A 15701-nucleotide genomic window follows, 5' to 3' on the forward strand; every position below is an offset into this window, starting at 1 on the left:
ATGGCCGAGTGGCCAGCCCCTCTAAAACGTGATCACAGGATCAAAATACAATCCAGGATGTCTAATACAATAGAAAAAGGTCCTATTTATAATAAACTAGCTACTAGGGTTTACAGAAGTAAGTAATTGATGCATAAATCCACTTCCGGGGCCCACTTGGTGTGTGCTTGGGCTGAGCTTTGAGTTTTGCACATGTAGAGGTCCTTCTTGGAGTTGAACGCCAGCTTTTGTGCCAGTTTGGGCATTCAACTCTGGTTTTGGCTCCTTTTCTGGCGCTGGACGCCAGATTTGGGCAGAAAGCTGGCGTTGAACGCCAGTTTACGTCGTCTATTCTTGGCCAAAGTATGGACTATTATATATTGATGGAAAGCCTTGGATGTCTGCTTTCCAACGCAATTGGAAACGCGCCATTTCGAGTTCTGTAGCTCCAGAAAATCCACTTTGAGTGCAGGGAGGTCAGAATCCAACAGCATCAGCAGTCCTTCTTCAACCTCTGAATCTGATTTCTGTTCAAGTCCCTCAATTTCAGCCAGAAAATACCTGAAATCACAGAAAAATATACAAACTCATAGTAAAGTCCAGAAATGTGAATTTAACATAAAAACTAATGAAAACATCCCTAAAAGTAATTAGATCCTACTAAAAACATACTAAAAACAATGCCAAAAAGCGTATAAATTATCCGCTCATCACAACACCAAACTTAAATTGTTGCTTGTCCCCAAGCAACTGAAAATCAAATAGGATAAAAAGAAGAGAATATACTATAAATTCCAAACTATCAATGAAATATAGCTTCAATCATATGAGCGGGACTTATAGCTTTTTGCCTCTTGAATAGTTTTGGCATCTCACTCTATCCATTGAGGTTCAGAATGATTGGCATCTATAGGAACTCAGAGTTTAGATAGTGTTATTGATTCTCCTAGTTCAGTATGATGATTCTTGAACACAGCTTCTTTATGAGTCTTGGCCGTGGCCCTAAGCACTTTGTTTTCCAGTATTACCACCGGATACATAAATGCCACAGACACATAATTGGGTGAACCTTTTCAGATTGTGACTCAGCTTTGCTAAAGACCCCAATTAGAGGTGTCCAGGGTTCTTAAGCACACTCTTCTTTTGCTTTGGACCTTGACTTTAACCGCTCAGTCTCAAGTTTTCACTTGACACCTACACGCCACAAGCACATGGTTAGGGACAGCTTGGTTTAGCCGCTTAGACCAAGATTTTATTCCTTTAGGCCCTCCTATCCACTGATGCTCAAAGCCTTGGGATCCTTTTTATTTGCCCTTGCCTTTTGGTTTTAAGGGTTATTGGCTTTTTGCTCTTGCCTCTTGGTTTTAAGAGCTTTTGGCTTTTTCTGCTTGCTTTTTCTTTTTCTTTCTATTTTTTTTTCGCCTATTTTTCTCTATTTTTTTTTCTATAAGCTTTGTTCTTTGCTGCTTTTTCTTGCTTCAAGAATCATTTTTATGATTTTTCAGATTATCAAATAACATGTCTCCTAGTCATCATTCTTTCAAGAGCCAACATATTTAACATTCTTAAACAACAACTTCAAAAGACATATGCACTGTTCAAGCATACATTCAGAAAACAAGAAGCATTGTCACCACATCAATATAATTAAGCTAAGTTCAAGGATAAATTCGAAACTCATGTACTTCTTGTTCTTTTGATTTAAAACATTTTTCATTTAAGAGAGGTGATGGATTCATAGGACATTCATAACCTTAAGACAAAGTTACTAACTACTAATGATCATTTAATGAAGACACAAACATAAATAAGCACATAACATAGAAAACGAAAAACAGAAGAAATAAGAACAAGGAATGAATCCACCTTAGTGATGGTGGCGTTTTCTTCTTGAGGAACAAATAATGTCCTTGAGCTCTTCTATGTCTCTTCCTTGTCTTTGTTGCTCCTCCCTCATTGCTTTTTGATCTTCTCTAATTTCATGAAGGATGATGGAATGCTCTTGATGTTCCACCCTTAGTTTCTTCTAATAATTGTGTGGAAGAAAATGTATCCCCTGAGGTATCTCATGGATCTCTTGATTTGCAGTCAAATGTTCTACCACTGAGCTATAGACCCTTGATGGAAGCTTTTGTCTTCCCTTTCCTCTTTCTAGAGGTTTCTCTGGCCTTAGGTGCCATCAATGGTTATGGAAAAAACAAAAAAGCTATGCTTTTACCACACCAAACTTAGAATGTTGCTCGCCCTCGAGCAAAAGAATAAAGAATAGAGGAAGAAGAAGAAGATATGGAGGAGATGGGGGGATGTGTGTATTCGGCCATATGGGTGGGATTGGGTGGGGAAAGAGATATTGAATTTTGTAGGTAAGTGGGATGTATGGATGTGAGTGGTGAATGGAAAACAGAAGGGATGGTCATGAATGGAGAGAGAGGGTGAGGTAAGTGGGGATCCTGTGGGGTTCACAGATCCTGAGATGATCCTGTGGTGTCCTACAGATCTTGAGGTGATCCTGTGGTGTCCACAGATCCGGAAGTGTCAAGGATTTACATCCCTGCACCCATTAGGCATGTAAAATGCCTTTGCACACAACTCTGGGCGTTCAGCGCCAGGTTGGTGCCCATTTTGGGCGTTCGACGCCCATTTGTTGCCATTTCTGGCGTTGAACGCCAGAACCATGCTTGTTCTGGGCGTTCAGCGCCAGAAAGCTGCCCATTTTGGGCGTTCAGTGCCAGAACCATGCTCTGTTCTGGCGTTGAACGCCAGGCAGATGCTCCTCCAGGGTGTGATTTTTCTTCTGCTGTTTTTGATTCCGTTTTCAAAAATTTTTTTTATATTTATTTTGTGACTCCTCATGATCATGAACCTATAAAGACATATAACTAAGAAAAATATAGTTAGATAAATAAAAATTGGGTTGCCTCCCAACAAGCACTTCTTTAATGTCAATAGCTTGACAGTGGGCTCTCATGGAGCCTCACAGATGTTCAGAGCATTGTTGAAACTCTCCAACACCAAACTTAGAGTTTGGATATGGGAGTTCAACACCAAACTTAAAGTTTGGTTGTGGCCTCCCAACACCAAACTTAGAGTTTGACTGTGAGGGCTTGGGTTGACTCTGCTTTGAGAGAAGCTTTTCATGCTTCCTCTCCATTGTTGCAGAGGGAGATCCTTGAGTTTTAAACACAAGGGAGTCCTCATTCCATTGAAGGACTAGTTCACCTCTGTCAACATCAATCACAGCTCTTGCTGTGGCCAGGAAAGGTCTTCCTAGGATGATGGATTCATCCTCTTCCTTTCCAGTATCCAGGACTATGAAATCAGTAGGGATGTAAAGGCCTTCAACCTTTACTAACACGTCCTCTACTTGTCCATATGCCTATTTTCTTGAATTGTCTGCCATCTCTAATGAGATTTTAGCAACTTGCACCCCATAGATTCCCAGTTTCTCTATTACAGAGAGGGGCATGAGGTTTATTCCTGAACCAAGGTCACACAGAGCCTTAAAGATCATGGTGCCTATGGTACAAGGTATTATGAACTTCCCAGGATCCTGTCTCTTCTGAGGCAATGTCAGTTGATCCAGATCACTTAGTTCATTGATGAACAAGGGAGGTTCAACTTCCCAAGTATCAATGCCAAATAATTTGGCATTTAGCTTCATGATTGCACCAAGAAACTTGGCAGTTTGCTCTTCAGTAACATTCTCATTCTCTTCAGAAGAGAAATACTCATCAGAGCTCATGAAGGGCATAAGGAGGTTCAATGGAATCTCTATGGTCTCTAGATGAGCCTCAGAGTCCTTTGGTTCCTCAGAGGGAAGCTCCTTATTGATCACTGGACGTCCCAGGAGGTCTTCCTCCTTGGGATTTGCGTCTTCCTCTCCCTCTTTGGGTTCGGCCATGGTGCTTATGTCAATGGCCTTGCACTCTCCTTTTGGATTCTCTTCTGTATTGCTTGGGAGAGTACTTGGAGGGATTTCAGTGATCCTTTTACTCAGCTGGCCCACTTGTGCTTCCAAATTTCTAATGGAAGACCTGGTTTCATTCATGAAACTCACAGTGGCCTTAGATAGATCAGAGACTAGATTTGCTAAATTAGAAGCATTTTGTTCAGAGTTCTCTGTCTGTTGCTGAGTGGATGATGGAAAAGGTTTATTAGTGTTAAACCTGTTTCTTCCACCATTATTAAAGCCTTGTTGAGGCTTTTGATCCTTCCATGAGAAATTTGGATGATTTCTCCATGATGAGTTATAGGTGTTTCCATAAGGTTCACCTAAGTAATTCACCTCTGCTATTGCAGGGTTCTCAGGATCATAAGCTTCTTCTTCATAAGAAGCCTCTTGAGTACTGTTGGATGCAGCTTACATTCCATGCAGACTCTGAGAGATCATATTGACTTGCTGAGTCAATATTTTATTCTGAGCCAATATGGCATTCAGAGTATCAACTTCAAGAACTCCCTTCTTCATAGGCGTCCCATTACTCACAGGATTCCTTTCAGAAGTGTACATGAACTGGTTATTAGCAACCATGTCAATGAGTTCTTGAGCTTCTGCAGGCGTTTTCTTTAGGTGAATGGATCCACCTGCAGAGGTGTCCAATGACATCTTAGATAACTCAGACAGACCATCATAGAATATATCCAGGATGGTCCATTCTGAAAGCATGTCAGAAGGGCACTTTTTGGTCAGTCCTTTGTATCTCTCCCAAGCTTCATAGAGGAATTCACCTTCTTTCTGTCTGAAGGTTTGAACATCCACTCTAAGCTTGCTCAGCTTTTGAGGAGGAAAGAACTTGGCTAGGAAAGCCTTGACCAGCTTATCCCAAGAGTTCAGGCTATCTTTAGGTTGAGAGTCCAACCATATTCTAGCTTTGTCTCTTACAGCAAATGGGAAAAGCATGAGCCTGTAGACTTCAGGATCTACTCCATTAGTCTTAACAGTATCACAGATCTGCAAGAATTCAGTTAAGAACTGAAAAGGATCTTCAGATGGAAGTCCATAAAACTTGCAGTTCTGCTGCATCAGAGAAACTAATTGAGGTTTCAGCTCAAAGTTGTTTGCTCCAATGGCAGGAATGGAGATGCTTCTTCCATGTAAATTGGAATTAGGTGCAGTAAAGTCACCAAGCATTCTCCTTGCATTATTATTATTTTCGGCTGCCATCTCCTCTTCCTGTTCGAAAATTTCTGAAAGGTTATCTCTGGATTGTTGTAATTTAGCTTCTCTTAATTTTCTCTTCAGAGTCCTTTCAGGTTCTGGATCTGCTTCAACAAGAATGTTCTTGTCCTTGCTCCTGCTCATATGACAAAGAAGAGGGCACAGAAAAATAATAATAATAGAGATCCTTTATACTACAGTATAGGGATCCTTGTGTTAGTGGGAGAAAAGAAGAAGAAAATCTGAACTCAGAGAGAGAGAGGGTTCGGATTTTTGGTGATGTGAGGAAGAGATGTTAGTAGATGAATAAATAAATAGAATAAGATGGGAGAGGGAGAATTTTCGAAAATAATTTTCAAAAAAAGGTTAGTGATTTTCGAAAATGGTTTTTGAAAAATGTTAGTATTTTTTGAAAATTTTTAAAATCAAAAATAAAAATAAGAATAATTAGTTAATTTAAAAAGAAATTTTTGAAAAAGAGGGAAGATATTTTCTAAAATTAGAGAGAGAGAGTTAGTTAGGTAGTTTTGAAAAAGTTAAGAAACAAACAAAAAGTTAGTTAGTTAGTTGAAACAAATTTTGAAAAGATAAGAAGTTAGGAGGTTAGAAAAGATATTTTGAAACCAACTTTTTGAAAAAGGTAAGATAAGAAGATGTTTTAGAAATTAGTTTTGAAAAAGATTTGATTTTTAAAATCTCAATTAATGACTTGATTCATAAGAAATCACAAGATATGATTCTAGAACTTAAAGTTTGAATCTTTCTTAACAAGCAAGTAACAAACTTCAAATTTTTGAATCAAAACATTAATTGATTATGTTATTTTCGAAAATTTTAATATAAAAATAAGAAAAATATTTTTGAAAAAAATTTTTGGAATTTTCGAAAATAACTAAGAATTTTGAAAAAGATTTGATTTTTGAAAAAGATTTTGAAAAAGATAAGATTTTTAAATTGAAAATTTGATTTGACTCATGAAAGCAACTAGATTTTAAAAATTTTTGAAAAAGTCAAATCTAATTTTCGAAATTTATGAGAGAAAATGGGAAAGATATTTTTTTGATTTTTTGAAATTTTTATGATGAGAGAGAAAAACACTAAAGAGATGCAATGCATGAAATTTTTAGATCAAAACATGTGATGCATGCAAGAATGCTATGAATGTCAAGATGAACACCAAGAACACTTTGAATGTCAAGATGAACATCATAGACACAATTTTGAAAAATTTTTAATGCAAAGAAAACATGCAAGACACCAAACTTAGAATTCTTTAATGCTTACGCACTAAGAATTCAAGAATGCATATGAAAAACACCATATAACACAAAACAAAAAATCATCAAGATCAAACAAGAAGACTTACCAAGAACAACTTGAAGATCATGAAGAACACTATGAATGCATGAAATTTTCGAAAAATGCAAGATGCACATGCAAATGACACCAAACTTATAACATGACTCAAAACTCAAACAAGAAACACAAAATATTTTTTTGATTTTTATGATTTTCTAATTTTTTTTGGATTTTTATTTCAAAAATTATATGAAAAAGGGAAAATAAGGATTCCAAAATTTTTAACATGAATTCCAGGAATCTTGCCGTGTTTAGTCTAAAGCTTCAGTCCAGGAATTAGACATGGCTCATGAGCCAGCCAAGCTTTCAATGAAAGCTCCGGTCCAAAACACTAGACATGGCCAATGGCCAGCCAAGCTTCAGTATGTAACATAAGAGAATATACTGCTCATTACTTATCGAAGTAACTTGCCTCTATGCTGATGGTTTGGAAGCCTCAGTCCAAAAGAATTTAGACATGGCTTTACAGCCAGCCAGGCTTCACATGCTTCATGAAACACTAGAATTCATTCTTTAAAAATTTTGAAGCCATAGAATAATTTATTTTTGAAAACATTGTTTTTATTATTAAATATTTTTTTTCGAAAACAGATGAGAAAATTTTAGAAATATTTTTGAAAAATTTTTGAAAATAAAATAAAAAGAAAATTACCTAATCTGAGCAACAAGATGAACCGTCAGTTGTCCAAACTCGAACAATCCCCGGCAACGGCGCCAAAAACTTGGTACGCGGAATCGTGATTACACTTTAATTATGTAAAATTCATTGCTCTTTCTTTCCCTGGAAATGGCGCCAAAAACATGATGCCAAGACCATGGTTCACAACTCCGTGTAACTAACCAGCAAGTGCACTGGGTCGTCCAAGTAATACCTTACGTGAGTAAGGGTCGAATCCCACGGAGATTGTTGGTATGAAGCAAGCTATAGTCACCTTGTAAATCTCAGTCAGGCAGATATAAAATAGTTATGGAGTTTTCGAATGATAATTAATAGAATAGGGATAGAGATACTTATGTAAATCATTGGTGAGAATTTCAGATAAGCGAATAGAGATGCTTTCGTTCCTCTGAACCTCTGCTTTCCTGCTGTCTTCATCCAATCAGTCTTACTCCTTTCCATGGCTGGCTTTATGCAAGGGCATCACCGTTGTCAGTGGCTACATCCCCTCCTCTCAGTGAAAAATATGCTCACATGCTCTGTCACAGCACGGCTAATCATCTGTCAGTTCTCGATCATGCTGGAATAGGATTCACCCTCCTTTTGCATTTGTCACTAATGCCCAGCACTCGCGAGTTTGAAGCTCGTCACAGTCATTCAATCATTGAATCCTACTCGGAATACCACAGACAAGGTTTAGACTTTCTGGATTCTCTTGAATGCCGCCATCATTCTAGCTTACACCACGAAGATTCCGATTAAGAGATCTAAGATATACTCATTCAGTCGAAGGTAGAACAGAAGTGGTTGTCAGGCACGCGTTCATAGGGAATAATGATGATTGTCACGTTCATCACATTCAGATTGAAGTACGAATGAATATCTTGGAAGCGAAATAAGATGAATTGAATAGAAAACAGTAGTACTTTGCATTAATCTTTGAGGAACAGCAGAGCTCCACACCTTAATCTACGGAGTGTAGAAACTCTACCGTCAAAAATACATAAGTGAAAGGTCCAGGTATGGCCGAGTGGCCAGCCCCTCTAAAACGTGATCACAGGATCAAAATACAATCCAGGATGTCTAATACAATAGAAAAAGGTCCTATTTATAATAAACTAGCTACTAGGGTTTACAGAAGTAAGTAATTGATGCATAAATCCACTTCCGGGGCCCACTTGGTGTGTGCTTGGGCTGAGCTTTGAGTGTTGCACATGTAGAGGTCCTTCTTGGAGTTGAACGCCAGCTTTTGTGCCAGTTTGGGCATTCAACTCTGGTTTTGGCTCCTTTTCTGGCGCTGGACGCCAGATTTGGGCAGAAAGCTGGCGTTGAACGCCAGTTTACGTCGTCTATTCTTGGCCAAAGTATAGACTATTATATATTGATGGAAAGCCTTGGATGTCTGCTTTCCAACGCAATTGAAAGCGCGCCATTTCGAGTTCTGTAGCTCCAGAAAATCCACTTTGAGTGCAGGGAGGTCAGAATCCAACAGCATCAGCAGTCCTTCTTCAACCTCTGAATCTGGTTTCTGCTCAAGTCCCTCAATTTCAGCCAGAAAATACCTGAAATCACAGAAAAACACACAAACTCATAGTAAAATCCAGAAATATGAATTTAACATAAAAACTAATGAAAACATCCCTAAAAGTAACTAGATCCTACTAAAAACATACTAAAAACAATGCCAAAAAGCGTATAAATTATCCGCTCATCAGCGAGCCTTTGGTCGCATACACGAGTATTGAAAACAAGGGCTTTCACTCGCGTCGCGTACTACATTCGCGTACGCGAGTGTGAAATTTGACACTCCCACGTACACATGCCTTCTCCCGTATACGCGGGACCATTGGACAGAGCCCAGTGTCCGCGTCGCGTGGAACCTCCGCGTACGCATGACATTGCCAAATTTCAAAAAGCTTATGTGTGCGAGAATTCAATTTTTGGACCCAATTTTCAAACTTTCATATCTTTTTGTACAAAATTCATTTTTCAACCATTCTTGAACCATTGGAAAGATCGATAAATAAATTTTTATAAAAATACAATTTTGAAAATTTTCCAACTCCAAGGGCCGAGTTATGACCCACCGAAGTTGATTAAAAATATATTTTTACCAAAAACACACATTTACCAATTTTCCAAAGATTCACAAACCTCAATCATTTTCAACCAACAAAATAAACCCAAACAAACTCAATCCACATATTCACACTCAACCAAATCTAAACCTACTCCATCTACACATTCCAACTCAAATACACCAATTTAACTTTACAAAAACCTCATTTTTCACTATTCCATCAATCAATTAAATTATCATGCATTTCATACCAATTCTTCATTCAATCTCATAAATTATCACACAATTCAATCATCACTTACCGTCCTTACCTTTTTCTGGCCTTCGGCCCAAGTTCACAATTCAATACATATTCCACAAACCAATAATCATTATCCAATTCACCAAATTCTTCAACACACTAATATGCAATTTCACACAACTCTTAACTCAATCATTAATTTCTACAACATATCAAGTATACATATTAATATCAACCAATTACACAATCCAAACCTAATCCTAGGGGCATCTAGCCTAGGATTTCATACTACATTATACAGTACCTAAATGAAACTAAAATCGTACCTCTTAGAAGTCAAAATTAAGCTCTCAACTTGTGAGATTTCACCAAGTCTCAGCTCGAAGCTCTACCCAACACTTCCACAAGAAATTTTCAAGTTCCAAAAGTGTACTCAACAATCTAATACACACAATTTCATACATACTTCAACCTAGGGTTTATAAAATCTCATAAATCACAAGGGTTGGAGGGTTTCTTACCTTAACCTACGAAATTGGTTGATGAAACTCACCAATGACTCATACTAGAGCACCCCTAAACAACCAAAATCACAAGATTTCCTCAAAACTCAACCCAAAAATATGAAATAGAGAGAGAAATAAAAACTGGACATGAGTTTCAAAATTTTTTACCACAATACCTAGATAAACTTGAAGAGCTCGTCGAGAGCGATGCATGGCCATAAACGGCTCGTCGATTGGAGCTCTATAGAAAAAAGATATGGTGATTTGAAGTTTTGGAAGTTAGGGTTTCTTTCTATCTTATTTTGACTTCTTCATTTCAGCATAAAAAGGGAAAATGAGTGTGTGGTTGCTGAAATGACCATTAGTTATGGCTTATATATGCTGGGTTTGGATCCAACTTGGACCCGATTCACATGTATGGTCCGTTTGACCCAACTTTGAGCCAAAACCTTTAAGATTAGCACTTTAATGTACGTTTTAATTATTTTTACCATCTCAAATACCCACTTTAACGTTTTACCCTTTCTTGCTAAAAATTAATTTTCTCAACTGCAGTACCGGACATATCTCAACCGGTACTGCCGGTCAAAATTCTGTTTTGTATTTTTACGCAGAAAATTATGTTTTTTGACTCAGAAAAATTCACTGAGTCCAATTATCATATCAAAACAGTCAAATTATGATGGTTTTATTTTCTAACCATTTTTGCCCATATTTAACTTATTATTTAATTAATTACGATTTGACCGAGTTTTACAACATATATATTAATAGGGCAAATCACAATAATAAGCCAAGGTGAACAAAATTTTACAGGAATCAGCCAAAACAAAAACTACTTCATGAATCCACCAATGCACGTTTATATGTAGTTCGAACCAGCTAAATTCGAACTCCATTTCTACATAATTCGAACCAGCTGGGTTCGAATTATACACAAACATACGCACACACTAATTCGAACCAGTTAGGTTCGAATTACACACAGTAATTCATGATATAATTCGAATTATGCTGTTAAAAAATTAATAATTTATTAAAAAAATTTATTAAAAAATTTATTAAAAAAATTAATAATTTAAAAATTAAAAAATATATATTTTATTTCATACGTTAAAAAAAGGCTAACAAAATATTTAATTACGAGACTTCTTTAAAATATTAATCAGCTATCAATTCGAATTCCATACAATACTTTTCTGTCCATTTTTAATAGCTCATGAATATTTTTTAATAAATTTTTTAATAAATTTATTTAAATTATACTACAAAAAATATTTTATCCTATGCAAAATAATTTTTAAAAAAATGGCTTAAAAAATGTTAGGAGTACTATAAAAATTTGTAATATTTTAATAACTTAGGTAAATACATGCATGTACTCAAATTTTAAATAAAATACTCTACATAGTCAATAATAATTTAGAAATGAAAGAAAATATTTTATTCTATTCAAAATAATTAAAAATATATTTTATTCTATACAAAATAATTTTAAAAAATGGCTTAAAAGATGTTATGAGTACTATAAAAGTTTGTAATATTCTAGTGATTTAGGTAAATACATGATAAAAATATTTTTTCTTTAATTTCTAAATTATTAGTGACTATATAGAGTATTTCTTTAATGTCCTAAGTCATTAGGACATTACAAATTTTTATAGTACTTCTAAAATCTTTTAAGCCATTTTTTAAATTATTTTGCATAGAATAAAATTTTTTTTGTGGTATAATTTAAATAAATTTATTAAAAAATATTCATGAGCTATCAAGAATGGGCAGAAGAGTATTATATAGAATTCGAATTGCTCACCATATAATTTGAATCAGAGTGATTCGAACTTCCCCATACGTAATTCGAATCATGTAATATCTCACCATATAATTTAATTATTAAAAAATTATCATGAATATTTTTTAATAAATTTATTTAAATTATACCACAAAAAAATATTTTATTCTATGCAAAATAATTTAAAAAAAGGCTTAAAAGATGTTAGGAGTACTATAAAAATTTGTAATATCCTAATGACTTATGACATTAAAGAAATACTCTACATAGTCAATAATAATTTAGAAATTAAAGAAAAAATATTTTTATCATGTATTTACCTAAATCACTAGAATATTACAAACTTTACTCATAACATCTTTTAAGCCATTTTTTTAAATTATTTTGTATAGAATAAAATATATTTTTTAATTATTTTGTATGGAATAAAATATTTTCTTTCATTTATAAATTATTATTGACTATGTAGAGTATTTTATTTAAAATTTGAATACATGCATATATTTACCTAAGTTATTAGAACATTACAAATTTTATAGTATTATTAACATTTTTTAAGCCATTTTTTAAAATTATTTTGCATAGGATAAAATATTTTTTGTAGTATAATTTAAATAAATTTATTAAAAAAATTTATTAAAAAATATTCATAAGCTATTAAAAATGGACAGAAAAGTATTGTATGAAATTTGAATTGATAGCTCATTAATATTTTAAAGAAGTCTCATAATTAAATATTTTGTTAGCTTTTTTTTAACGTATAAAATAAAATATATATTTTTTTAATTTTTAAATTATTAATTTTTTTAATAAAATTTTTATAAAATTTTTTTAATAAATTATTAATTTTTTAACAGCATAATTCAAATTATACCATGAATTACTGTGTGTGTAATTCGAACTAGTTGGTTCGAATTAGTGTGTGCGTATGTTTGTGTATAATTCAAACCCAACTGGTTCGAATTATGTAGAAATGGAGTTCGAATTTAGATGATTCGAACTACATATAAACATGCATTGGTAGATTCATGAAGCAGTTTTTGTTTTAGTTTATTCCTAAAATTTTGCTCTCCTTAACTTATTATTGTAATTTGTCCTATATTAATATATGATTACCAGAAAGAAAATATTTATATATTATTGAAGTTAGAATAGGCGTATTAATGTTTTAAATCAATTAATGTTAGAAATATATATGATTATTATATTATTAAGAGAAAGATAATATTTAAATTTATTACTAATTACCCTAAATATAAATTATATAATTATACTACAATCATACATAATTATTTGTTCTTAATTTAGTAATCAATGTATTATATTGTTAATTAATAATTTTTTTTGCTAATCTTAAAAGCATTTTAATTAAATGCACAGAGTCGAATTCATCAGTGTAAATATGTCTCATTAATATATAATTAGGAAATAAATAAATTCTAATTTAATATTAATTAAACTAATCATTAGCTTTATTATCGTAGTGAATGGATGGAAAAAAAAATCAATTAAACATGGTTTGTATTTTCACAAATTGTATAATAATTTTAAACTATTAATATCTAATAATTATACCATTTAAAATAATAACCGGAACCTAATTAATTTGTGTGTATCTGTGCGATGCTAAACATAATTGGAACCAAATCAATTGAAACCTAATAATTGAAATTTTAAAAACAATTTTTTATTTAATTTCTGTGAATAAAATAATATTCTATATAATACTAAATACAAATTAATATATTATATTATATAAATTTATTATATAATAAAATAAAAATAACGTGTATACTAATATGTTGGTGTACAAATAGTAAGATTTATATATTATTAAAGTTACGATGGGTGTATTAACATTGTAAAGCAATTAATGGAAGGAAATTATATGATTATTATATTATTAAAAGACAGATAATATTTTAATTTATTATTAAGACATGCATTAAACATAATTTATAAATTGTACTACAATTATATATATTATTTTTTTAAAATTAGAGAATTAAATTATTATATCAGTAATTAATAATTTCTTTCCTAAATTTAAAGTAGATTACCATGCTACACTTGGTAATGAGCTTTTAAATGAAATTCTTATATTTCTGTTAGCAGTTGTTGTGACTACTAAATTATGTTTTATCATTTAATTTAATATATTGTTAAATAAAGTATTATTTAAATTTTTTATTTACATTCTTTATTTTTTTTTTAGGTATAATTTTATTAAGAATATTAAGATAACTTTTGAGCATAAAATTTAGAAACTTAATGTTAAAGTACTTTAACTATATATTATGGAATATAAAATAATTTAAAACACGAATACAAAAAATTCTAATCAAAATTATTCTAATTAATGAAAAAGTAATTGTAATTTGTATATTAATAATAATTTAATTATTTATCTCTTTTGATACTATTTTATAAAGGTATCTGTAAAAGATATCTAAAAGAAGAATTTATGTTACGACCAACTTTGACGTTAGTCAAAACAATATTAAGTTTAAGTCAACTATGCATAAATATAGAGTTTACTTCTCGAAAGATATCATTTTACACTCAGTTAAAGACTCCTCAATTCCGGCAATTTTTTTTTTTTTTTTTGCATTGAATACTCTAAATGTAGAAAAGACACACTTAAAGATATAAGGATTATACAATTTATATTTAAATTTGTTGGACTAAATATATTTTGATGAATTTTTTAAAAATAAAATTGTGTGCTTTTAGTTTACAGATGTAATAGTACTCTAACTAAAAAAAATTAAAAATTTATAATAAATTTGACAGTGTAATATTTTTTATTGTGCTAGAATTCGATGAGTTGCGACAAAATGAAATAATTGTGAATATATTTTTAATTTTGATGTAAGAAGTTATGTTATTTCTAAATTTGTGTCTTGATGTATTATAAGAGTGGACCTAAGTTGAGATTCACATTGTGAGAAAATTTTCCAAAACAGTTAATAAATTATATATATAATAAAACAAATGAAAAATATATTAAATAAGTTAAGGACATTATTCATAAAAAAAAATTATTTTTGAATCATACTTTGAATCTAATAAATACAAAAAAAAATAAATATTTTTTATGCATTGTACAGATACATATATTAGTATTATCTTACAACGATATTATTACTGATACCAAATATGTTGATGTGACACGTTCTAATGCTTGTGCATACCTTTCTATTTCCAATCATTTTTAGAAAAAGTATCTTTTATTTAATTATACGCAAATTAATATTTAATGTTCTAATTGTAATAATTCTTCTAATCATCCTAATTCATATTTTTCTTATATTAACACATAATTTAATAATTAGATGTCTATTCTCATAAATGATTAAATCTTTTTCACACAAATATATAAAATAAAGTTTTAATATATACTTTTAATGATTGAATGAATCATGACTAACATATACATTTTAGTAATTATTATGATTTTTTTTATATTTTTGTGGATCAATAATTCTAATAATTCTAATATAGACAATCTTTTTAGAAAAAAAAATCATGTATTAAATAAATAAACTTATTAATATTTAAATAAAAAATAATGATTATGTGATGTAATTTAAATATATATAATAACATTAATAAGAAAAGAATCAATTATCCATAATGAGATTTAATATATTATTCTATTGAAAAAATCAATCACATTATATAAATTGAAAATATAATGAATTAGAGATTTTATTTATAAAAAAAATCAATTATTAAAGTAACTAAGATATAATAGAGTATTAATATTAGATATAAAGAATTTAATATGTAGAATTGAAAAGAAAACTAATAATATGTGACACATTTTGGTGCAAATAATTAAATTAGTTATTTCTATAGATCTACTTAATAGAGAAATCAATTACAGTATATAATTAAAAAATCGTAATGTAATTAATTTATTTTT

At 31.7% G+C, this 15701-nt stretch overlaps 1 non-coding gene across 1 annotated transcript; it reads left to right on the top strand.

Moving 5' to 3' along the window:
- Window positions 1–4639: 4639 nt before the first annotated feature.
- Window positions 4640–4747, top strand: LOC112760091 (small nucleolar RNA R71). Its single transcript, XR_003180545.1, has one exon. It is a non-coding gene; the product is annotated as a small nucleolar RNA R71 (small nucleolar RNA).
- Window positions 4748–15701: the final 10954 nt, after the last annotated feature.

The sequence above is a fragment of the Arachis hypogaea genome, chromosome 16 (genome assembly GCF_003086295.3).
Source record: "Arachis hypogaea cultivar Tifrunner chromosome 16, arahy.Tifrunner.gnm2.J5K5, whole genome shotgun sequence".
NCBI lineage: Eukaryota > Viridiplantae > Streptophyta > Magnoliopsida > Fabales > Fabaceae > Arachis > Arachis hypogaea.